Source organism: Loxodonta africana, chromosome 12 (genome assembly GCF_030014295.1).
Source record: "Loxodonta africana isolate mLoxAfr1 chromosome 12, mLoxAfr1.hap2, whole genome shotgun sequence".
In the NCBI taxonomy this organism is placed as follows: Eukaryota; Metazoa; Chordata; class Mammalia; order Proboscidea; family Elephantidae; genus Loxodonta; species Loxodonta africana.
The window spans coordinates 101,935,442-101,959,010 of NC_087353.1; the positions used below are offsets into that span (position 1 = coordinate 101,935,442).

Genomic DNA, 23,569 nt, shown 5'->3' on the forward strand with positions numbered 1-23,569 from the left:
ACTGACTGACAGCACATGAACACAAGCACATACACACACCTACGTAACGAGAGTTCTCAAAGGCACAGAAATAGCCTTCCTTCCAAAACAACTGGCAAAACCTCCACGGAGACAGGTATTAGGCAGTAACAACAACTCACGAGACTATTTGTGAGACAACTTTAAAAGAGGGATCTGTAGAAACCAACAGGATTCCAACCTGGCTTTTTCTTTGCTGAAAAGATGTCACGGTGAATGAAGAAAGTGCTTCAAGCTGCTGCTTGCTATGAGGTGTCACTGGCTCACCTTCTGCCTGTTTTTGATAAAAGACAGCCTGAGTGCGGGGAAAGTGAGGAGGAAAAAGGACAAACTGGATGCCCAACAAACTGGCTTTCAAAGGAGACTGGCAGCAAAGGTTGGAAGGAGGTGATGTGCTCCACACTGCAGAAACCGAACGATTTTGAAAGCAGCACACACGTTAGTCATATGCTTTGGTGCTGGTGACGGGTTAAGTGCAAGGAAGCGTGGGAACACCCCATTGCGTCCCGCTTTTCCAGTCGGCTGTGCTGTGGTCTCTGTGAGGACACAGAATGAGATCAGTGAAGAGGTACTGGTGAGACACAATCTGGTAGGAGAATGAGGAGCCACCGGGAAGAGCATGCACACAGGCCCATAAGCCAGGCTATTTTCCGTGATGCTGGTGAAGTCCAGTGAAAACACTGCGCTTAGCCTTCAGGACAAGGCAGCCTGTGGGGCAGATGGGCAGGCCGCGAGAGCTGGCCCTCTGGCGAGTACTGCTGGTTCACACAGCACCCTGGGCCTCGCGTTCGAGCCAGCACACATGTGTGAGGAATCTCCTGGAAACAAGTTCCCGAAGAAGGCATATGGTGCTTACTTGCTAAGAAAGAGTGCTAACAAGACAAACCGGGAAGGAACGAGGGAAAAACCTGATGGAGCTGTTCAGTCCCATGAGGAGGCGAGATCTGGGCTGGAGGATGTCAATGCTCGGGGCTGCGGTGCAAACGTCGGCCCCGCACACAAGCCCTGGGAGTGTCCCCCTGCCTGGCCGGCCGGCACACCAGCCAAATCAGCACAACCTCTCCTGCCAGGAGGGGTCATAGCCTCAGGCGGCTGGTGACTCTGCTAGGCACAGAGGGCTGAGCTTGCATCCAAACAGCTCGTATTGTTGAGGGCGAGGAATGGTCCCGGTGGAAGACCTCACTAAGTTTTATTCCTTGAAAAAGCCCTTCTTCAGAAGCCTGATCATCCGGGAATACCGTCCCCTCGTAACCTCACATTGCTGAGTATGTTTGGGGGCAAATGGCTTCTGAAGTTTTTATGGAAGATGGTGGCAACCCAATAGTGGGACGACCAAGCAAGAGAGGTACCAGCGGTAAATGACTCTTGTCTGAAGGACCTGCTGGAGTCAGCAGGCGGAGGCGGGCTGAGTATGCATCAGTTGGTTTTCAAAATATGTTATTTACAATACGCAGCAGATGTTCTTTGAATTCTAATTTGAAAATACAGGCTTTTTATTTGTTACTGACAGACTAAAAAGTACACTTAATGTAATAATCTCGCAAAGTCCAAAGATTACCTCACAGTTTGGAAAATGCTATGTTGAGTCATTAGTCCCATCACTCAGGATTTTCAAAACTCACCAGATAAATACGGTGCACTGAGACTTCCTGGTAACCACCTTCTATTTTTTGCAAGGAAGAACACAGCAAGGCTTCCCAGAAGCCTCAATTAAATCTGGAAAATGTTTCTAAAATATTCGGAAGCACAGCACAGACACACATGCTGAACTGCTTCGGGAGATCTCTGCTCAGAGATGGGGGCTGCAGCTATTCGTTCTCTAGAAAGCATTACTGAGGGCCTCCAATGGCCGGGCTGGACGCAGGCGAAGGGAAGGCAATGGTGAGCAAGAAGCAGTGCTCGCTCTCAGTGAGCCTCCTGTCCAAGGGAGGAAGAGTCGATAGACAGTTACAAAGCAACGGATGTCATGAGCGACCCCGACCCGATTGTGAGAGTGGGCAAACATTAATCAGGTTGTGGAAGGCTTACTAGAGAAGCCAGGAAACGGTGGAGTCCAGCACGGCTGGGGGAGACGTGGTGTCCATCGGTGGGCCCTGCGGGAGCTGGCCGGGGAGGGGCAGGGGTGGCAGAAAATAAACACTGGGACAGTCAAACGAGCCCCTTCCCACCTGCCACCTTGGGCAATCTGCTTTCACTGCTCATTTCATCCCTCAGAGAAACGGCGAGTGTACTGTGAAGATTCGCTGAGGGCACCTGAACAGGCCTGGCGCACAGCAGGTGTTCAATACGAGCTCATGCGTTTCCTTCCTTAGCAGTCTGGAAGCTCTGCACGACCACCTTTCTGGACGCCTGATCTCTCCTGGAAGAATCAATCAGAGTTCGACTGATGACAGTTGTGCACATTATGTAACATTTATCCTTTGATTGTGATTCTGCAAATTATCCAGGAAACACCCTCTCACTGTGAGGGCCTGAACTCCGTAAGGGTTGTACTTCTATAAAATATTTAAATGTGGAGACTCCTAGGTGTGCGTTTGGCTTCATCTGTATTTAACAGAGCAGTTCATTCACTCAAAGTTATCATCAATGTGTTACGTGTATCCACAAGGACAGTGGAAGGGGCTGGACTCATCGCGCTGGTGTCTGGGTGCACAGAGCTGCCCTCCGTGTCCTCACCGGACGGTGTGGGCCAAGAAATAAGCAAACAAATAAAAACAATATGTCTGCTGATGGAACAACAGAGGGCCCTTTCTAAGGCTGCAGTTCTCAGCCTTGGCTACAAATTCGAACAATGAGGAGTTTTGAAAAAAGCGTTGATGTCCGGGCCCCACCCCCAGAGGTTCTGATTTAATTGGATTGGACGGTGGCTTATGCGTGTGGGGTTTTTCAAAGCTCCCCAGGCGACTCCAATATGAGAGGAGGCTGAGACCACTGTCTGGAGTGTGGTTCCTTTGCAGGTTGTCAGGAATGGTTTTCGAGTTAGCACAGGTATGGTGGTTCTAAGCTTCAGAGTGTAAGGGAATCCCCTGGAGGCCAGGCTCCTTGATGTGGCAAAGGACCTGGGCCTTGGGACGTTCACCAAGTGACCCAGGCGATTGTGAATCACAGCAAAGTTTGAGAATCATTGCTCTAACGCGGTCTAGCTACATTTGGCAGAACATGAATAAATCAGGGTATTTGAACTTAAAGGAAAAAAAAAAAAAACCACAGAAGGAAGGAATTCCCGCAAATCTTCCCATCACTGCGCCTCTCCCTCGCTGGCCCCTTCTCCATATGGCAGCAGAATGCTGGCCTTGCTTTGCCTGCGTTTGAGGGAATGTCTGAGTCTTTAAACTCCTCCCTGTTTTTCTTCTTCAGCTCCTTCTCGCTCCAGTGATTACGATGCTTCAAGTGCCTCTGTGGCGTTGAGTTTGACTGTCTTCCTGGACATCCTCAGGCTTGATTCTCACAGGAATATGGATGGGGGAGCAGGAGTCATGGCTCTTCTCTCACAGATGAGGAAACACAGGCGCAGGACCTTGTCACAGACCCACGGTTGGTAGCAAGTAGTCTCAGGACTAGAACTAAGGTTTCCTGACTTCCAAATTCCACATTCTTTTCACTACATCAGTGGTTCTCAAGGTGTGGCCTTAGCACCAGCAGCGTCAACATCATCCTCACCTGGGAACTTGCCACAAAGGCAAAGTCTGGGTACCCTCTCCAGCCCCACTGAACCCAAAACTCTGGGGGTGGGGTCCAGCAGCAGTACGTGTTTTCAAAAGCCCTCCAGGGGATTCTGGTGCTCCGCAAAGTTGGAGAGCCATTTTAATTTACTACGCTGCCTCTTGAAACACTCCTCCTGCATCCAGCTACAAAGCTCCTGGTACTTCCACCAAAGCACAATGGAATTAAATATTCTCTTCTTTAGTGCATCTGTGAGCCTTGGAAACTCTGTGGGGCAGTTCTACTCTGTCCTATAGGTCGCTAAGAGTCGGAATCGACTTGACAGCAGTGGCAGTGAGCTCTAGGAACACTGGAAGGTAAGGGGAAGATCTTTGAACTGACGTGGACTCTTGAATGAATCCGTCAAGCAATGAGAAAGCACATGGCCTCTTTTAACCCTGACCCCCCGCCCCGAGGAAGATTAGGAGGGTATGCCCGCGATGTACCACCATCTAAAATATGCGTGTCCATGTCTGGAGTCTACCAGATAGGTTTCAGAAAAATTCTCTTCATTTGCAGGCAGTGAGGGCTTGATGAATAATCCTAGTCTTTCAACATTGCACCCGTAATTTTTTTGCACTGAAAAGTTTCTGTGAAATGGAAAATGAAGTCTTTCACTGGTATGAGCCAAACCTACAAAGTGGCTCCTTTATGATGAATTCATGAAAAATTTTATGTTATGAGACGAGAGGAGGGTATTTACAGTATCTGAGCTTAGCAAAGTGGAACAGGGAGCCAAAGTATGATTTCTTTTTGGCTCCCAAGGCACGTGGCGCACAAAATGTTTCTATAAAGAAAAAAAAGGCAGATTTGGTTCTGAGTTCAGTGAAATATCATAATTTCCATTTGGCTGTTTTGTGGTAGTTGCCTTTTTAGGCGACTCCATATTTCAAGAGAAAGTTTGGAGCTCATTAAAGTCACCTACCTCCTTCCAACAGAATATGCCATTCCGAGAGAATGCTGGGCCTGCTTACCAAGTCAACAACACCAGACAGGTCCCTGGAAGCTGCCAGATAGTGCTGGCTACACGTGAGGATGGCATCTGTGAGATTTTCTGCAAACTTCATTTTTTTCCCCCAGGCTGGCAGCTCTGGGCACTGAAGGACTGGGTGAAATATGCTCCTTTTATTCCCACCGGCACTTACAGAGTGGTTAGCATAAAGTGGGGACTCCATTTTGTCAAAGATATAGGACTTGGACAATGGGCCTTGCCACACAGTGGCTAAAATAGCTTAAGGTTAAAAAAAAGAAGTTCTGAAGGAAGACAGAAATCAAAACAGAGAACATGTGGTGCAGCAGTACAGAGCTAACCTAAGAGGGAGTTATAAAACCACAGAATTAGAAAGGATATTGGTCCAACTGTATTTTTTTGAGAGGCTCTTCTCCACAAAACGTCCTATACCTGGATGAACAGGCTGCTCTGTGTGAGCTCCTCTCAGGTTATGGAGGGAGCCATCCTACCTTGGAATAGATCTGATTGTTCAACAAGCCGTTCCCTTAGTTGATCCTGAACTTGCTGATACTTGTTCTACTCTCTGAAGACACAAAGAACAATAAAAAAGGTTTAATCTTCTTTCCCATGATAGGTCTTCAAATATTTAAAAGACAGCCGACATGTCCCTTAACTAGGCTCTGCCACTATCTAATAATCTAACATTGGTTAAATCATTAAAACTCTCCATGCCAGATGATATTAGACTAGCTGTCCCTTTCTAACCCTACACAGTTACGGAGGAGGTCAGATAAGATGTAGAAGTACCTTGAGATGGTATAAAATACAAAGATGATGATGGCAGGTTTGCTATAATTGTGTCAAGCTTCTTTCATCTAAGCTTTGTACTTGGATTGACTGAAAAATAATAATAGTTCTGAAACTATTCAGAACTCTCCTGACACTGACATACAACCTGTCATCCAACAAGTTTGGTTTTTTACATCTTCTGTATTTTATAGATGTTAAAAAATTCATTCGCTCAAGGAATATTTATTCAGAACGTACTATATTGAAGGTACTGTATAAGCTGAGAGGAGTCACAACAATGAAAATATCATGCTCCTACCTTTGGGGGCTGGATAAGACAGGCACAAATAGAACTGAAATACAAGACAAAGGGGCCTGGATAAGACAGGCACAAGTAGAACTGAAATACAAGACAATGGGAGCTGGATAAGACAGGCACGCATAGAACTGAAATACAAGACAAAGTGCTTAAAGTCCTCTCCCACCCCTTAAACATACACAACATACAATGTACAAGAAATTCTGCAAATTCAAAGGAGGGAACAATCTTATTCCAAGAAGTTTTTGTGAAGGGAAATAATCTGAAGGATGAGAGGATTTTCACCCAAGGAATCATGTTAGCAAAAATGAAGGAGGGCATTTTAGATAAAAATACAGGACACGCAAGGGTCTAAAAGTGAGAAACTGTGGAGGTAAAAGAATGGTCAATGCTTTACTTAGGCTAGGACACAGAGAATATGAAGAAGGATGGAAAACGGGTGGGAAAAAAACACAAGTTTCAAGTTGTACAAGGCCTTACAAGTTAGGCTAACAAGTTTAGAACGTACTTAGTAGGCTTAGAGGCATTCCAAAGACTGCTGCCTAGGGAAATGACGTAAGTAGATCTGTGTGGACAGCGGACTTACGTCTGGTGGCAATGTATAAGATCAAATGGAGCAGGGACAGAATGGGGCCCGGTGATAATCCAGGTAAGAACCAGTGAAGGCCTAAACCTGGACGGTGGCACTGGGAAGTAGACAGCCTAGTAGAACAAAAGGGCTACTACATACAAGATGTCTGTCATTTTTGGCAACCAAGGAGTTGAAAGAGAAATAGAGAAGCCAAATTTTCAACTCTGGGTCATACTATGGCCTGAATTAGGGAAGATAAGAAGCTTGCCAGAATATGAGCTCTGTTTTGAGCAATGAGTCTAAGGAGCTGGCGGGACATCCAAGTGGTGAAGATAGTTTTGGAAGTTATCCACATAGTGAGGAGCCAGATGGCATTATAAGACTGGCAAAGGGAGAAAAGAGACAGATAAAAAGAGTGGGCACCCATATTTAGGAAGGCACTGAGCACTAGAGCCAAAGGTAGAAGTAGAATGTGGAGTATCACAGAGGAAAAACAGTATTTCAAGAAGGAGGGACAGTCAATAGGGTTTACTGTTACCTGGAGGTCATGGGGAAAGAACTCAGGGAGGGCTGTTGGGCTTGGCAAATAAGATGATGCCATGAATCATGGAGAGAGAAATTTCAGTAAGGTAATGAAGGTAGAATCATGAGTGCAAAAAGTTAGGTGAGAGTGGGTGGAAAAGCAGCGTCAACAGCGAAAGCAAACTGTGCTTTCAAAAGGTTTGACAGTTAAGGGAATGAGAAAAAGGGAATGGTAGCTTGAGGGGGCAGCAGAATCAAAGCAATTTTTTTAAAGGATGAACTCTGAATAGGTTGAGGAGAAAACGAAGATGCAGTCCAAAGCCAGGTTCTGGGGGAACAAGGACCTCTCCCCAGAGCCCAGAGAGATAGAAAGCCTTCCCCTGGAGGTGGGACCCTGAATTCGGACTTCTAGTGTACTAGACTACAAGAGAATACATTTCTCTTCGTTAAAACCATCTACTTGTGGTACTTCTGTTATGGCAGCACTAGATGACTAAGACACCAACATATTCCTGGTCCTTAAAAGTCAGAAGGCCCTTGATCCAATGAAGACATTTTCGAGTTTGCTTTAAGGAAATTAATTTTATTGTAGCAAGAGAGAAGCAGAGGCTGTGGCACGCAGATTGGGCTAAGCTGACGCTGGTTTAGTTGTTTGGTAGAATAAACAATAATTCTCTATTACCACCAAGTTGTGATTTAATTGGCAAGTTATACTTAAATATTAGTATTACGATTTCTATGAAATTAAGAGGATAAAATAAAGTCAACAGCTTCACAAGGACCTCCTAATATGTTTGCCTCTTTATTCCTTCTGCTGCCACCACAAAGCCAGCACTAGGCTAAGCACAGATAAGGCATGGTGCCTGTTATCAAGGAAAATACCATTGTGGAGAAATGGAAAACAACCAGTGATTAAGTGCAGTGAGGCAAATCTTTTGATTATCTGCACAATGAGAATACAGGCTGATACCTGTGTATCCTAAGAAAAAAGCACCATGCCTCCAAAGAAGACGAGCTTCATGATAGCCTGTGTAAGTGCTAACCCACCATAAGAGTCACGACATCCATGTAAATGCTAACCCGCCACCCTCTTTTACCTGCCTAGGCCTGGGTCTCACGGAGACTCTGGTCTCTGTAACCAGTCTACAAGGTCCTCAACTAGTGCTGTGTCAACCTTCACCCACTGCATTTCCAAGGTACTGGCAGCCACACGTCCACCTTCCCCGGGAAGCAGGGAGGCTGGTGAAATACTCTTTTCAGGGGCTTTACTAAAATTTCATTCTTCTATGGGAGATCGGTGAGAAAATGGAAAACACTTTTCTTCACAGTAAAGACCAGGGCACTCCGCTCAGAGGGCTATCTGCCCACCACCCAATAATGAGACAAACTCTAGATCCTTGCAAGCTCATAAAGTAGGCTAAAGAGAGAAGCTCTCCACTGACAGTCTCAGGAGCTCCTTCTGCCAGTAGCTCACAGCACCAAAGCCGAAAGGAAAAGCCTCCAACGTGAAGGCTGTTTTTGCTACACAGACGATCTCTGGGCACAGTCTGTGCTGTCCACGGTCGCCTGGAGCTGAGCTGGAATGGCAATCATTTTTGGGAATCATGACAGGAGGGGTATTTTGCTGTAGGCCCAGCTTCTGTTAAGATGGCAGAAGGAGTGGCCTGTCACCCAGAATTACTTCTCAGATCCCAATTATACGTTTCAAAAATATCACCTATTAAGACCCAAACACTTTGTTTGCTGGCTGCAGCCCTTTTGAACAGGTTACCATGGATTTATGCTGGCATAATGGGCCTGTGTGATGTATGTTCCCTGTCACTGCCGAAACAACAGTCGGCGCGTCTGAGCAGGCCCACCTGCCAAGCAATATGTTCTCAATCCCTCAGGCAGAGCGGTGTGCGGCTCGGCTAAGAAAACGTCCCCCACCGCGCAAATGGCAGCGCCACGGACGCGGGCAGCAGTGCGCGCACGCGCACACCAGGCCGCAGGAGCAGGGGAGGGGCGCATGGGGAGGGGCGCATGGGGAGGGGCGCATGGGGAGGGGCGCAAAGGATGTTCCCGTCAAGCCTCACTTCACAGTGACAAGCAAACAATCTCATGGTTTTTCTATTTTTTTTCTTTTAAATGAACTAGCATTGGCTGCTAATCGCACACATCATTAACGCCAGTGGCTGGAAGTTGGCTGGAGGATAACGGGAAGACTGGCTTCTGAAGCCCAAGAGGAGGAAGGGCCGGGGTAATTGTCACCGCAGTGCAGGAATGGCTTGTCGCAGGGTGGCTGCGTATTTCTCGGAACAGAAAGTGCAGTCTGATGGAGGCCCCACTTGGCCGAGGAAGGGAGGCGGCAGTCACCACGCCGTCCGGAGCAAGGCCAGGGGATTCGCTGCGTGGTCTGAGCTCAGGGCTCGCCACCGCCCTGCTCTCGCTTGTCTTCTGGAGGTGTCCCCAAGCCAGAGAGGCAGTGTTCCCCCTTCCACGCAAGGGCAGACTTTTGTCAGGCCCAGGCTCGAGGGTTTTTGGCTGGGAACACTCCGGCTAATTAGTGATAGCATGAGGTCTGTGCTGCGAAGACTGCCTCGGAGGAGCAGAGCACATTCTGCTGTGAGCTGCTCCTGAGACAGAACTCCGATGAACGCAGTGCTCTCTAGGCGAGTACGCTCTCTGCAGATTATGTAACAAGGAACAATGAATGGCTTTCTTACAGGCACTGGGGGCACAAGGCTGTTCAAAGCAGTCATACAAAAACAGGCTACAGTTTTACTCTGGGATTTTAGGTCAATCCTCTCTCACTTCTTCTTAAGATCCCCAAACATTTTTCTAGGTCCCAAAGCACATGGCACAAACCTAGTCCCTGTCAAGGGTCATCCGAGCCTGCTCACTTGCATTCACGGGGCTGTGCTGAGAGCTTGGGAGGACTGCCCCTGCACCTGCTAATAGGGGGACGGGGGCAATTAAAAAAAAGAAAATGCAGTGGTTAAATTATGCATTTGTGAAATGGGAAAGCCGAATGATGAAATACCTTGCAGCCACTGTAAATTATATTTTAGTTTTCTATTGATTAACATGAAAAGAGCACCAGAATATACTGACAGAAAAAAAAAAAGCTGGTAGAATTTGATCTCGTTTATGGAAAAATGTACAGTACAGACATCATAAATGTTTCTCCGCACAGACACGGAGCGGTCTGGAGGCGCGTCCGCACACGGACGGAGCGGCCTGGAGGCGCGTCCGCACACGGACGGAGCGGCCTGGAGGCGCGTCCGCACACGGACGGAGCGGCCTGGAGGCGCGTCCGCACACGGACGGAGCGGTCTGGAGGCGCGTCCACACAGAGAGGGAGCGGTCTGGAGGCGCGTCCACACACAGACGGAGCGGCCTGGAGGCGATGTTTCTCCACACACAGACGGAGCGGCCTGGAGGCGATGTTTCTCCACACACAGACGGAGCGGCCTGGAGGCGATGTTTCTCCACACACAGACGGAGTGGCCTGGAGGCGCGTCCGACCACAGGTGTCTCCGGATGGTGGACTTTAGGTGGTTTTCCTTCCTTACTCTACTGCACTGCTGTTGAGCTGATTCCAACTCACAGAGACCCCGTGTGTGTCAGAGCTGACTGTGTTCCCTTAGGTTTTCAGCGGCCCAATTTTTGGAAGTAAATCACCAGGTCTTTCTTCTGAGGTGCTTCTGGGTGGACTCGAATCTCCCACCTTTTGGTTGGCAGCTAAGCTCTTTGTATTATAATGCTGGCGAATTATATTGAGTATACCATGGACTGCCAGAAGAACAAACAAACCTGTCTTGAAAGAAGTATAACAGCATGGCTCCTTAGAAGTGAGGATGGCAAGAGTTTGTCCCCCTTACTTTAGACACATTATCAGCAGGATCCAATCCCTGGAGAAGGACATCATGCTTGGTAGAGGGTCAGGGAACAAGAGGAAGACCCTCAATGAGATGGGTTGACACAGTGGCTGCAATGGTGGGCTCAAGTCCTACCACTGTGAGGGTGGCACAGGACTGGGTAACACTTCGTTCTGTTACACACGGGGTCGCTATGAGTTGGAGCCAACAACTATTCTGAATACTTTAATTTTTTTTCCAATAAGACTGTGCCATTTTATGAAGATCCATCAAGCTAGCTCAACAAAGAAGTAAAAGACTACCCATAATGCAATGCAGTGAGAGACCAGTGAATTCAAGGAGGGAGGAATCATGGTGATCAGAGGGTCTCTCAGAGACGGTAGGAACTGAAGCTTGTGCAGCGGTGGATGCAGAATGCAGAGGTGGGAAAGCTGTAAAATCAGCCCAGGTAGGAAACAGAGTGATAGAACTGGGGACCTGCTGAAGGAACAGCCAAGAGTCCACTTTGCCTAGAGTCAGTGCGGGCACCTGTAGTGGAGAAGTAAGACAGATGATTTCAAAGGGAGGTTGGAGCCATGTTTTAATGGTCTTTACTGCCAGATGGAGGGGGTTCCATTTAATTTGGAAGGCAAACGAGAGCCAGGGAAAGTGTGTGTATCTGTGTGGGAAGTGGTTGACATAGGAGGCGTTTTTTAGGCAGTGATGGACAGGACAGATCAGAACTGGGGACAAAAACAGATGAGTTATAAGACTACTGGAACATTCCAAGGAAGACGTGGGGAAACAGTGAGATTCAGAACAGATATAAGAAGACATCATTTGGTAGAGTTTGGAGGTCTTGGAATTGGTTGACCTGGGTGTTCAAGAGGAAGAGGCAAAGATGACCTTCAGGCCCAGGGAAGGCAGGAGAAGGAGATGATCTGGAGAGAAGCTGAGCTCATGGACATGTTGGTGAGGCGCTGCCATGATATGCAAGGGGAGGCGTGTGACAATGGTGTACAGCTCTGGTAAGAACACTTGGCCCAGACAACCCTATCTGCACTCTGTGTGCACGAGATTAGTGGAAAGTAAGCCCCACTCCCTGACCACCAAAAAATAGTGCTAGCAAATGGTAGGCACTCATAAAATGTGTATTGAAAGAAGAAATATTAACACTAAAACTAACAAATCAATGAGAGTGCAACATAAAGAGAAACTCAAAGCTGAAAACAGACCCTTGGGGTAAGACACTTAGCAGGTAGGAGGAGGAGGTCAATCTGACAAAGGAGAAAGACAGAGCTTTAAGTTTATAGTGCTGCCATCTAGTCAAATTCTGTCTCTTCTTTAGATTAAAAAAAAAAAAGAAAATGCCGTTGAGTTGATTCCGACTCATAGTGACCCTAAAGGACAGAGAAGAACTGCCCCATAAGGTTTCCAAGGAGCTCCTGGTGGATTTGAACTGCTGACCTTTTGGTTAGCAGCCGTAGCTCTTAACCACTACGCCACCAGGGTTTCACTTCTTTGGACAGTTTTCTTAAATTCTTTGAGATTGAGTTTTCTTATCCTTCAAACAGGAGACCTGAGGATCTCAAAGGTCCAGAATTCTATGTATCACTCTCTGTTGATTTACAGTTTTTGAATGTAACTATTGAAAATTTCTTATGTTTGTGTCTAGGGTTAACCAATGATCTGCAAGTTTCCTGAAGGCTGGAAAATTTCTCTCCCCAAAGTACCAAATATTGCAACTTTCTCATAAATTGTTGCTCAATAAATAACTTGACTTAATTTTTTTCTTTCTTGAGTTGAAGTAGGAGCGCTGGTGGCGCAGAGGCTAAAGGGCTCAGCTGCTAACTCAAAGTTTCTAACCCACCAGCCACTCCAAGGGAGAAAGATGTGGCAGTCTACTTCCATAAAGATTCCAACCAAACCCACTGCAGGGGAGTTGATTCCGACTCATAGCGACCCGATAGGACAGAGAACTGCCCGATAGAGTTTCCAAGGAGCGTCTGGCGGATTCGAACTGCCAACCTCTTGGTTCGCAGCCGTAGCACTTAACCACTATGCTACCAGGGTTTCCCCCATAAAGATTACAGCCTTGGAAACCCTACGGGGCAGTTCTACTCTGTCCTATAGGGTTGCTGTGAGTTGGAATCAACTCTACGGTTAGAACTGATGTACCATTTGCACACATGTACAGATCTCACGTTTACAGTTTGTTGAGTTCTGGCAAACACCGGTATCCTGTAACCTGCCTTCCTATCAAGATACGGAACGTTTCCATGTGATTTGATTTTGATTTCTTCATTACGGCATGATTGGGAACCCACCCGAGCCACCCTTATTTCTTTTATCTTACCAGTATCTCACTAATAGCTAGATGATCAGTCATTTTCAGACAGATAATGATGATTTTTTCTTAGTATTATTTTTTCTTTCTATTTCAATGCTTTCCCCAAGAAATATACAATAAAATAAGCTAAGAGCCTTGGACAAAACCAAAATATTATTTAACATGTATCACTTCAAAGCAATATCATGAACCTCTTTCCCCATAAGAGGTATTTATCCTATAATGTTCTACTTTCATGAGTATTCAGTCATTTCTAAGAGAAAAAGGCTTCATTTGTCTTTTAGCCAAAGATAAATGTGCTCGATAGCATGCTTCTAAAACACGCAGTTATATTTCAGGCTAGCTTTGAATACTTCCTTGGTTGGGTCATGAGACTGCGGCTGTTGAATCATCTGGGCCCAAACCCCACGCAGCCGACTTTGGCTCCCCAGGGTAGGTAAGGGGAGCTCTGCATCCTGCTGTTTTTAATCAGATACAATTTGATATTTTCCCGTTCCTGACACCTGGCTCAGAAAAAGCCCATGGGTGCCAGTGCTGGCTGGGCCGCTTCCCTGACCTTGATGGATCCCTTGGATCTGACCGTTTCGCCACGTTCAAATTCTGTGGGGTCACTTTGGCTGTTTTTCCTTCCTTCTAAGAGGCAAGCTTCCCAGTCATAAACCCTATGCCGCGGACTAGAGCCCTCCCCTGAGATCACAGTCATGGACGTGGCCCTGGCTCTGCCGGCGGAAAGGGCGCTGTTTCTGCGGTTACCGTCAGACGTCAATGCTGGAGGCTGGTTTCCAGGCAAAGTCTCCATCACTCAATTTCTACCAAAATTAAATCAGAACCAACACATGCAACCGAAGCTACCAAAGTCTGTCCTCCTCCTGTTTAAACCAACAGTTCTACCTGCACTGAAGTTTAAATACTTTTGGTGTCCACATAAGCAAATATTCCAGTGTTTGCATTAGCTTTGGTCAATCCTGGAGCCACATTAATCAAACAAGAGGAGAGAATGTTGCTTGTGCCAAGCACCTGAGTCCTTGCTCAAGTCAAATGTTACATGAAACAGTGTGAGTTTTCTAGTGCTGGATACTGAAGAGTTCCAGGAAGGCTGTGAACAGAAGTCAACAAATCAAATCATTGATCCGTACTTACTGAGCCGCTTCAGACACTCTGCTCAGCGTCAGTCCTGTTTTGTACGTGGTCTGATCAGGCCCTGGAGAATCTGGGTCTAAAACGCTGACCTTGTTGTCTCCTTGACCATGACGTGGACCTTGTATAAATACTTTCTACTTATAAGCCACCCTGAAACACAGCAGTTATTTGCCCCTAGTACAACAGATAAGGAGTCCCTGGGTGATGCCGATAGCTGACGCACTTGGCTGTTAACTGAAAGCGCGGAAGTTTGAGTCCACCAGAGGTGCCTTGGAAGAAAGTCCTGGTGATCTACTGCCAGAAATTTAGCCCCCGAAACCACTGTGGGGCGCAGTTCGCCTCTGAGACATGCGGCAGGGCCGCGCGTCAGGACCAACGCACCGGCGAGTGGCGTCAGGACCTCCACACGGAACGGCCTCAGTTCTGTCCTCTGAAACAGCACAGATCATGTCTAACAGCTCTTCCACATAATAGTTCTTCAGCTATTTGGCATCTAGCCTTAGACTAGGATCGTGGGATTTCAAAGACAGTTGAAGGCATGGTTCCCACCTTGAGGTACCTGGCGAAGAACACTATACAGAAACCTGGCTTATTCCCAGCTACTTATCTCAAAAGAGTCATGAAATTCATAATGGCATTTTAAAAGGCAGTGCCAATCTTAACAAGAATTAGAGTGGCATGAATAAAAGAGTATATGAAAGTGTTCCAAAAAAAAAAAAAAAATGGCAAAGGTAGGCTCCAGCATGTTTGCATAATGATTAGACCATAGTTTAAAACTCTAGGTGGTTTTCACTCCATGTATTTATAGCTTTTAACATTTGTCCAACACTAGAAATAATCTTAATACTTTACATTTGTATAGTATTTTAGAGCTTTCAAAGAATTTTATGTGTTATTGTATATAATTTGATTTTGGAATTTAAAAGTGACATCATGCAATGGGAAATAAGTCCCCCGCTAGCCATGCCAAGAAGACAATGAGGTATATAACTGTAATCCATTCATTCGAAGGGCTTCATGGCGTCTACAAGTGTGGACTCTAACGTAGAACCCTGTTTTGCCACATACTAGCTGTGCAACCTTGAGCAAATTTCTTAACCTTGCTAAGCCTTTGTTTCCTTTCCTGTATGATGCAAAAAACATACTGAGGACCCTAAATAAATTAATTCAGGTGAAGAGCTAAGCCCAGTGCCTGGTACATAGAATGAACAAACATGGCTGTTGGTCTTTTTGTGTGTCATAGCTAAATAACTGATTTCTTTATTATAAAATTTACCATATTACAAATGAATGACATAGAAAAGAACAGTAAAAAACATTTAAAGTACCAAAAAGCTTAAATGAAAGTTGTCCCTTTGACAATCTCAAAAATACCATGATCGTATTCCAACAGACTTTAGGCTTCAAAGAAATCCTGGACTAGAGGTGCTTAACATTTAATCAGGGAGACAGAAAACAGGCTGGAAAGGCAAATGACAGTCCAGAGTACTCCAATACAGGCAACAAGCAAGTAAGTAAAGAAGCATCAGCGAAGCCATCATTTGCCGATGACATTCTTCAGTTGGTGGGTATCAGCCATAACTTACATATCCCAAATGTCATGGGTCAGAGTTGTGGACAAGGATTGTGACCTGAGGTTTTAATTCAACAACATCTGGCACACAGACCATGATTATTAAATGCTAAAAACGGAGAGGCACCCAGTGACACTTGGTGACTGACAGCTTTATCTGCTGGGCTTTATGTACTTCATCATGCAAACAGAGACGATGTGAAATAGTTACCATAATCGAGCACTCTCCTTATCCTCTCCTAGCAGAGCTGCGTTCAAGATAAAGGATAATGGCACTAAATGAACGGGTTCATTAGAGACACGTTCGCCCCTGCAGACCCTCCCCTGGAAACACCGCTTCACACCATCACATCACATGGGAGAGCAAGGCTGCAGGGACAAGCTCCGGAGACAGCCAGTGGCCAGATGAGAACAAAGCAGGCAGAGGAAAATGAAAACCCGCTTGGATGTCGCACATGCTCACCCAGGACCCCCATATTTCTCTAGGGCATGGGTGGACAAACTGGAGTCTACAAGACAAAGCCAACCCACAGTCAGTTTCTGTACAGCCCGTGAGCTAAGAATAGTTTTCTTTACATTTTTTAAGTGTTGTAAAAAACAAAAGAGAGAGAGAAAAAAGAATATACAACAAAGGCCTACACTGCCTGCAAAGCCTAAATTATTTACTATCTGGCCCTTTACCAAAAAAGTTTGCCAATCCCTGCTCTGTTGCTGTTGTGTGCCACTGAGTTGATGGCAACTCACAGCGACTCAACAGGACAGAGTAGAACTGCCCCATAGGGTTTCCAAGGCTGTAATCTTTACAGAAGGAGCTTTGGTGGTGCAGGGTTAAAAAACTCGGCTGCTAACCGTTGGCAGTTAGAATGCACGAGCCACTCAGCAGGAGAAAGATGTGGCAATCTGCTTCCATAAAGATTACAGTCTTGAGAACCCTATAGGGCAGTTCTAGTCTGTCCTATAGGAATGTTATAAGGTCGCTATGAGTTGGAATCAGTAGCAACAGGTTTAGGTTTTTTGGTTAATCTTTACGGAAGTACACAGCCATATCGTTCTCTCCCAAAAGAGACTGACTAGTAGGTTCCAACCCTTGACCCTCTGATCAGCAGCTGAGTGCTTAACCATTGGGCCACCAGGTCTCCTTAACTCTGCTCTAGGGGTTAGGAATTAAGTAACGTGGTTTAATACCAGGGAGAAAGAGGGCCAAGAGAATTGCAAAATGTTTACATGAGAAGATTTTAACACTCCAACCCTGTTAGCCATTATCAGCCTACAAGCACCTTAACCTGATGCAAGGTCTCCTTTTAATCCATCCCTTTCCTGAGCAACCATGCTCCCTCCCTTTGGCCAACTAGGAAAAGAGCAGCAGAGAAAAGAGAGTAATTTATTCATTCAAGCCCCCCTGCCCCCATCTTAAAAAAAAATACACAAACGCGTCTACTCCTCCCTTCCCACCTCCTCCTTTCTCTAAACCAAAACAAACAAACAAAAAAAAACAAACCCAGCGCCATCAAGTTGATTCAGACTCATAGCCTCCTTTCTCTACCTGGTCATTATTCTAAACTTCACCATGTCCTTGTGAAAACATGATGACTGAAGGTGGCACCTACCATCGTCTCATTGCCTCGGGGGTGTTTTGGACTAGGCTCTAAAATATTTCACAAGCTGAAACTTGGCAGAGGGAAAGACGGACTCAAGGTAGGCAATTGTATCTGGTCTGAAAACAGCTGGTTTAGACTTTGCTAATTCTTAAGAACTCTGGAAAGAAAGCAAACCTCAACAGCCTACCTAACTGAAAATACTAGTATTTTGAGCAGTTTAGGGCCCATTCGGAAACTACCGTTAATTCAGCTGCTGTTTTCCCTTCCAGAATAATAAATACTTTCCTCAGCTGAAACATGCGACCGATACAAATATAAACATTGCTATTGATTGTCTGTAAGCGGGCTGTGTATTTATTTTGCTTTCTTGGAAGGGCACAAGCGAAATGACCGTAACCTACACCTTGTATTCCATACTGCCTAGATGGGCACAAAATCGGTGCTAAAAAAATAAACTCTTGTTGATGAAATAATGAATAGCCAATACAAAGAGTGAAAACCAGTAATTGAGTGGGAATTGGCTCACTCTTGCCAGGTATACACATTTTAATGTGGTTATTGCCAAAAGATGTTTCTTGGCTCCAGAGGGAGGAAGAAAGAAAAAAAAGTTCCAGAGTTCAGTGACTCCAGTGGAATCTCAAAACAAAGTCACTCGAGCTTCTAATAGCACTGGGCTCTCATATCCTTATTGTTTGGAGACAGAGAAATGTTTCACAAACATTGCAACACTTGAAAAATTAGATTGTGTCTTTTGCAATGACTCTCCCTCTGGAAGAGTTGATTATGACAAGGGCTTCTGACTACAATCTTTGTGCCCAGAGAATGTGTATTCCTACCCTCAATTATCAAGGAAGATTTGAACACAGGTGCAGAGTGCCTTGGGGCAACTCCTAGGAAGAAGCAGCTAATGGGCCTGAGCAGGAACAGCTGTCCCCAAGGGCTATTGGTAGGGCCTTCTAGGATCTACCCAAACCATAACCAAATTCACTGCTGTCTCATTCTGACTCATAGCGACCCTATAGTACAGGGTAGAACTGCCCCATAGCGTTTCCAAGGAGCGCCTGGTGGATTCGAATTGCCAACCTTTTGGTTACCAGCTGTAGCTCTTAACCACTACTTTACCAGGGTTTCCTCCAGGGTCTACAGAAGGTAGTTGAAGGAGTTCCTGCTTCATCTTCTTAAACAGCAAGTTTGCACGTGCACATGTGCACAAAGACACACAAATAGACACACACACACAGATGACACTGAAGCCAGGCCTGATCTTGGGGGGAGGGGGGACGGAGACTGTCTTCTTAGGGCAGCATTGACTTAATTGGAAAAGATCTCAAAGTGGCAGGAGACCTTAAGTGTTTCAGTAACGATAGCTGGGTACCATCCAGTTCTTCTGGTCTCGTGGCAAAGGAGGCAGTTGTTCATGGAGGCAATTAGCCACACCTCCCATCTCCTCCTCCTAGTCCTCTGTTGCTCCAGGTAAATGGAGACCAGTTGTGCCCTGGATGGTCATTTGCAAGCTTTAAAGATTCCGGGCACTATACAACAAACTAGAAGGTAGGACAGAAGCACCAAACATGTTATTAGGCCAATTAACTGGGATGTCCCATGAAGCCATGACCCTAAACCTCCAAACCAAAGAACCAAATCCCATGAGGTGTTTGGGTGTACATAAGCAGCGACAGCAGCTACTCTATTTTTTTTGTCACTGTTGTAAATATATCTGTCGTACAACTTTTTACAGGTGTACAACTTGTTGACAGCAATTATAATAACCAGCCGTACAATTCTACCCTTAATGCGATTTTACTATTACTGAACATTTTGATCAAAGATTCCATAGAAGAATCCTGATCAAAAGGGAAAAAATGCAGTACAGAATTTCAAATTCTCATGGACTCCAGACTTCCTGTAACCCTGGAGGGTAGATGAACCCCTGAAACTACTGCCCTGAAATAATCTTTAAACCTTAAACCAGAAACATCCCCTGAAGTCATCTTAAAACCAAACAACAGTTTAGCTTAACTACTAAAAGAAAGGTCAGCCTTGAGCATTACACTTTTTTAAGAACTATCTATAAGGGATCAAGTTGACAATAGCAACTCCGGAGATTAGACTGGAACCTTAGGGGGCAGTGAGTTTACGTTATGGAGGGAGGAACAACTCAGAAAAGGAGGGTGAGAATGGTTGCCTAACTCGAAGAATACAATCAACGTCACTAAACTGTACATGTAGAAACGGTTGAATTGGTGTATGTTTTGCTGTGTACAGTCTCAACAACAAGAAATAAATGAAATTTAGGGAAAAAAAGCCTTATGGCTTTCATATTCTTTCTAAATTAGGAATATATTTTTAAACAGAAAAACATCATGCCCATTGACAGGCTACTCATCTCAACCCCAATAAGACTGCTCTCCTTTTCAGTGTTTTAAAAACTTAGTCTTGCCTGAACACTAATTCTCCTGCCCTTTGACTCCATATCAAACTAAATGTTACTTACAAGCAATTGACTGCCAGTTTGTCTAACAGCAAGACACTCCGTTAATTAACTGCCCTCCTCTTTATTGGGGCTGACAGGCAATACATCTGAAACATCTCAGCTGATTTCATGAAATTGTAGGTAGTTACATACCAACTGGTAAAGAAAAAATAACCAACATTAATCCTAACAGATTTTGTAGTTAAGAAACCCCACGAGGAAAAAAAATTCCCTTGAATAATTTTTAAGATGCTTGGAGTACTGTCATTGTCGATTTTTTAAAAAACAGGAAGCAGTTACACATTTCATAATGAAATAATCTGGGTTTTAACCCTGTTTTCAAGATAAAATTCTCTTGAGTTACTGCCGGCCTTTTCCTCAGACTCTCTTTGCTTCATGTAGAAATTCTACTTCTTGGAACTTCTTTAAAGAAATAGTCAACATTGTACACCAAGATTCAACTGAAAATATATCACTTCCCTGTTTAAAATGGATAAACATTATAAACAAGACTTCATTTCAATAGTAGGAGGCAGGTTAGATAAAGCATAGTAAATTCACATAAATAACACACGTTGTTGTTGTTAGGTGCCATCAGGTTGATTCTGACTCATAGTGACCCTAAGTACAACAGAACGAAATACTGCCTGGTCCTTCACCATCCTCACAATCACTGCCATGTTTGAGCCCATTGTTGCAGCCACTGTGTCAATGCATCTCGTTGAGGGTTTTCCTCTTTTTGATTGACCCTCTATTTTACCAAGCATGATGTCCTTCTCTAGGGATTGGTCTTTCCTGATAACAGGTACAAAGTATGTGAGACAAAGTCTTGCCATCCTTGCACCTACTGACCCTTCTGACTGTACTTCTTTCAAGGCAGATTTGTTTGTTCTTCCGGCAGTCCATGGTATATTCAATATTCTTCGCCAGCACCATAATTCAAAGACATCAAATCTTCAGTCTTCCTTATTCAATGTCCAGTTTTCACATGCATATGAGGGGACTGAAAACATCACAGCTTGGGTCAGGCACACTTCAGTCCTTAAAGTGACATCTTTGCTTCTCAACACTTTAAAGAGATCTCTTGCAGCCGATTTTCCCAATGCATCATCTGATTTCTTGACTGCTGCTCCCATGGGCAATGATTGTGGATCCAAGCAAAATGAAATCCTTGACAACATCAATCTTTTCTTTATTACCATGATGTTGCTTACTGGTCCAGGTGTGAGGATTTTTATTTTCTTTATGTTGAGGTGTAATGCATACTGAAGGCTGTGGTCTTTGATCTTCATCAGTAAGTCCTTCAAGTCCTCTTCACTTTCAGCAAGCAAGGTTGTGTCATCTGCATTGCAGGTTGTTAATATGTCTTCCTCCAATCCTGATGCCCCATTCTTCTTCTATCTCCGAAATGGTTGAACCTGGAACAGTTCTTTTTGGAACAGTCACTCTGTGTATTCCTTGCATCTTCTTTTGATGCTTCCTATGTTGTTCAATATATTCCCTGTAGAATTCTTAAATATTTCAACTCAAGTCTTGAATTTTTTCTTGAGTTCTTTCAGCTTGAGTAAGGCTGAGTGTGTTATTCCCTTTTGGTTTTCTATCTGCAGGTCTTTGCACATATCATTATAACAGTTTACTTCATCTACTCGTGCCAGCCTTTTAATGAAATCTTCTGTTTAGCTTTTTTACTTCATTTGTTCTTTCACTTTAGCTATTTTACATTCAAGAGCAAGTTTCAGAGTTGCTCCTGACATCCATTTTGGTCTTTTCTTTCTCTCTGGTCTTTTTACTGACCCCTTGCTTTCTCTATGGGTGATGTCCTTCATGTCATTCCAGAGTTTATCTGATCTCCAGTCATTAGTGTTCAATGTGTCAAATCTACTCTTGAGATGGTCTCTAAATTCAGATGGAATATACTCAAGGTTGTACTTTAGCTCTCGTGGACTGGTTCTAATTTTCTTCAACTTTAGCTTAAACTTGCATATGAGCAAATTATGCAGTCATTAAAATGGCACTGTAGATTATTTACTTACATGAGAAAACACCCATGAAATAGTATTTGGTAAGGAAAAGTGAATTCTAAGCAGTATATATGACTGAATTTTGTTCACTGTATACGAATAGAAAAAAGACTGGAAGGATATAAACAAAAAACATTCCAATTACTATCAATGGAGGGAGGTATTTAGGTGATTTTAATTCTTTTCTTTGTACTCTCCAAATTTTATGTAATTTAGTTTTTTTGTAACAAGAAAAAGTATATTTTAGAAGAGGAAGCGGATTCTCCCACAGGTCTTAATTAGGTGATATTCTCGACTCAGAGCTGCCCAGCAAACCACTCCCAGCAGCAGTCAGGTTCTCAGCTGGGATGATGCCCACTGACACCAGTTCCATTTTCTCCAGACTACTGTGGGAGCAGAAGGGAGAAAGACAGTTTGGTAATATGCCTACTCCTGCATTATAAACAAGTGAATTCTCAGTAGGAGGAAGAATCATTAAAACCAATCCAAAAATAAAAAAAAATTAAAAACCACCTTTGTTATCCAATACTCACATCAAAGAGGTTTATATCCACACATTTTAAAAAACCAAGAGGGAGTCATAAAACCAATTGAATTTAATTGGGTGCTCTCTTGACAGGATTGTTATTAGTAAGATTGTATTGTACAAACCTCCCTGAAATCCCAAACGCCGCTGACCACACCAACAGAAACACTTAACAACCAGCATACAACGAGCAGTCCTGCCTGCTCCTCCGTCCTGGTCCCCTCCCACGGACCTCGCCATCCATCCTTCGTCTACCCCTTCCCCCTGGATTCTCAAGTCAAAGAAAAAGCTTGTCTTGTGCAACCTCCATAAATTATTCACATGATATTACAGTGTATGTCAGCAATCTTGCAGTGTTTAAAAAACTTAACTACAAGCCAATTAAAATGTAAACTGAGAAAGACGGATGGAGCTGGGTTGCTCTGGTGTGAACTTGAGCAGCTCATAACAATATGCACTACAACTTCCAGGCCTGCTAATTTGACAGCTCCTTTCATCAGCAGAGCCTCCCCCTCCCCCCATGACTCTTTCCTCTTCTTTGTAACGTAGGCTTCTCCCAGGACAAATGGCTCCACAGCCTTCCACATCCAGCAGATTAGTCCCCTGGGCCTTGCAAGCAGCCCAAGCACTCCAAGTGGAAGTTATTAACGGAGTTAGTTTCTTTTCCTCTTTGTTTTTAAAGATGCATAATATACTCTGCATTTTTTTCTCCAGGTTGCAGTTTATAAGCAAAATAGTTTTTATTAAATTAAAGAAAAAGAAAGAAGAAGCAAGCAAAGATGAGGCATATGAAGAGAAAAGACTGGGAAATGGGAAAGCTAGCCAGATGGAGAAAATATTAAAGAACACGTCTTCCTTCCCGTGTTTGTTTCCATTCCAATGTTCTCTAGGATGTACATCATGCCAATGGGTCTACATGCCATATTCTTTCCATTTAATCGAGACAGAACTAATCTTAAACTAAATACAAGCAGTACCGTGTTTGTTTTTGAGATGAAGAGGAGGCCTGGACTATTGAACACATTTTGAGCAGTTCTATTAAGACAACACTATAGTTCTTTTTGCACACCTTTCTCCACCATCCCTCATCCTGATCTCCCTTTCCATCCCCCGCTTCTTTGACCTTGTTTAAGGAATCTCAATTCACAATGAAACCACGCAGTCCTGGCCAGGCTG

General features: G+C 44.6%; 1 protein-coding gene across 1 annotated transcript in view; it reads right to left on the reverse strand.

Annotated features, from left to right (window-relative positions):
- The window catches only part of AUTS2 (activator of transcription and developmental regulator AUTS2), a 1,316,048-nt gene that overhangs the window by 453,380 nt on the left and 839,099 nt on the right, over positions 1-23,569 (reverse strand). The gene's annotated exons all lie outside the window — the stretch shown is intronic.